We start from the raw sequence: 3,269 nt of genomic DNA, 5'->3' as shown, positions 1-3,269 counted from the left end.
GATAGGCCTATTCAATGACTCATGGGATGAGTATGCAGTAACCCACAATAACATATATGAAAAACAGACTCATCCTAGTAGGCATCTCGTGCATAAATGACATATTTCAAGGGACAACAATAATTGTAAATAATTGTATTTAAAGGGTCAAAAACATTTGTTTGGGAAACTTGTGGTAATGGGAAGGCATATGTTTATTTTATTTTGTGTATTGAATTGTATAAATTTCTAAAGGACGTTTTTTCAAGTGTTACACAAAACTAGTGAAGAAAGACTAACATAGAACAATGGAATGTGCATAGTCATCAACTAGTTATGGTAATTCACTGGGTGGGTCCATGTTTGACAGAGTAATAGCCAGTCAAATGGCAGAGAATTGTATCACATGACTTTAGTAAAATGTATAAAAAGGCTAAGATTTAGCAATACAGATGTTAGTGAGCAAGGCGGGAGCAAGCCGCCGAAACGCGTCTGAGCAGCAACTGAACATGGAATAAACGTTTTGAACTGAGATTCACGGAGTCAGCGCCTTCTTTGAATGGGAAAGTTTGGTATGGTAAAGAATATATATATATATACACACATACATACATATTATTAACAAAACATATACAATATTTTTACCGTAGGATAGCGAGCGGGTTAAATTTAATACAACCGCTCCAGTAAGTGCAACAGTAGGGAAAACATTGGATAGGGTAGAGGTAAAAATTACTATTTCAACTCCAGAGTGCGCAACAGTAGGGAAAACGTTGGATAGCGTAGGGGTAAAAATTACTATTCCACTCCAAAGAGTGCATAAGTAGGGAAAGCGTTGGATAGCGTAGGGGTAAAAATTACTATTCCCACTCCAGTGAGTGCAACAGTAGGGAAAGCGTTGGATATAGTAGGGGTAAAAATTACTATTCCCACTCCAGTGAGTGCAACAGTAGGGAAAGCGTTGGATAGCGTAGGGGTAAAAATTACTATTCCCACTCCAGAGAGTGCAACAGTAGGGAAAGCGTTGGATAGTGGGAGGGTAAAAATTACTATTCCCACTTCAGAGAGCGCAACAGTAGGGAAAGCGTTGGATAGTGGGAGGGTAAAAATTACTATTCCCACTCCAGAGAGTGAAACAGTAGGGAAAGCGTTGGATAGCGTAGGGGTAAAAATTACTATTCCCATTCCAGTGAGTGCAATAGTAGGGAAAGTAAATACTTCATATATAAATATAAATAACATAAATATTAATACCAATTACAAATTAATTAAAATATTTTACAATTCTATAAAATATATTAATTAATCAATAAAAATTAAAAATACAAATTAATAATACTAATTATTTACCAATTAACCATAAATTAATTTACAATTTAAAATATTTAAAAATTAGACACAAGGGGGCGTGGCCAAGATGGCGGCGGAGTAGGACGTGCTTCGTGTCCCCTCCGTCCCCAGGCCCTACATAGCATTGCTTGGCGAGACCCCCGGAGCTCTTGTGGGGCAACTGGTGGTCGGGGTAAACCCCCGAGGTAGTGTCCGGCGGGGCCGACCGCCCGGCGGTGAGGGGATCCGCCTGCGAGATACCCGTGTTGGTGGCAGTGCCGGCCCGGACGGGAGCTGAGGGAGCGGAGAGCTGCGGGGAGCCGGAGACGGGTGCGAGGAGCGGCGATACCGGTGCTCCCCCCCCCCCCCGGTCATTACGGTGTGGCGCTTCGGACCGAGAGAGGGAGAGAGGGAGAGCTGGTCGGTGCCGGGCTCCCGGTCCCCGGAGGGGGCGGAGCCTCGTGTCCGGAGCGCACGAAGCGGCGGAGCGGCCCACCTGCTACGCAAGGCCGGGGTCTGAGGCCTAGCTGAGGGCTCCTTCACTGGCACAGGACTGCGGGGGCGCCTGACCACTAGCAGCACGACGGGAGGCACAAGGTGCGACCCCGGTTGAGCGACCTGGATTGGTGGCTGGAGGGAGGTGCGTCCCGGTGGTGAACACAGATCGGAGCGGACCTTTCTGCCCCTTGACGCGTCCTGCCTGGGGGCCCAGCGGCCAAGCGGAGGAGCTTGGACGGCGGGGGAGCCCCCTCGGAGCCGGTCGGGAGGCCTCTGCTTTGGCGGATTCTGCTGGGGTGCTGGTGTGGGGTGACTGCGGCCCTCATTGCTCCCGCCGACGCACAGACAGTGCTGGTGAATAGCTGCTGGGGCCTGGCGAGGAGACGCCGAGTCGAGCCCCCGTGGAGCCTTGGCCTGGTAGCGGGGGGACGGCCTTCGGGGTGCAGCCCAGGACAGCTGGTGGTGCCGAGATGACTTCAGTGGTGCGCAAGGGGAAGACGGTGAAGGATAGCCAATCGAAGGCCTCCCAACAGCCGGCGTCGCCTGGCCCGAGCGCCTCTCCTAGGCCCTCGGATGATGAAGCTCCGGCCACTAAGGCCTTCATGGCGGACCTCTTCAAGTCCATTAAGGAGGATATCTCGGACCTCCGGGCGCAGCTCACATCAGATCTTCGAGAAGTAAGGAGGGACGTGGATGCGGTGGGGGAGAGGGTGGCCACGTTGGAGGACCACGACCTCAACATGGCGGGTGACGTTCACCAGCTGCAGCAGGACGTCCTGAGGCTCACCGAGCAGAACTTGGACCTGCAATCCCAGGCGGAGGATTTGGAGAATCGCTCGCGGAGGAACAACATTCGCATAAGAGCGGTGCCGCAGGGCGGTGAGGCGGGAGACCTCCGTGGGTATGTGCAGGACCTCTTCATTCAGCTGCTGGGGGACGAAGACGTGAGTGAAATTCGAATGGACCGGGTGCACCGAGTGGGTCTGCCGAGGAGGGGAGGAGGACCACCCCCGGACATCCTGGTGTGTGTCCATGACTTTCAGCTTAAGGAGAGGATCCTCAGAAAGGCGCGGGACACCAGTGACTTTGTTCCGAGAGCACAGACCGCAGCTCTTCCAGGATCTGGCGGCAACGACCCTTAGGAAACGGCGTGACTTCAGGCCTGTCACGGCGTTCCTGCGACAGCGGGGCATTCCTTACTCGTGGGGACATCCCTTCCGCATAGTGTTTCGCTGGAACAACAAACTGGAACAAATACGTTCGCTGCAGCTGGCCAAGGAATTGCTAGGCATTGAGGAGGAGTCACCAACCTCGGGGGCGGCCAGTCCTTCGCCTAGACGGCGACACCGGTCTTCTTCTTGGCATCGCGTGGGATCGGCGGCGAACCGCGGGCGGCCCGATCGGGCTACCAGCCTGCAGGCGATGGGAGACGCAGTGGCATCCGTCGTCTCTGCAACGTTGAC

This window comes from Lissotriton helveticus, chromosome 10 (genome assembly GCF_964261635.1).
Source record: "Lissotriton helveticus chromosome 10, aLisHel1.1, whole genome shotgun sequence".
In the NCBI taxonomy this organism is placed as follows: Eukaryota; Metazoa; Chordata; class Amphibia; order Caudata; family Salamandridae; genus Lissotriton; species Lissotriton helveticus.
Note: the sequence above shows the minus strand (reverse complement) of the source record.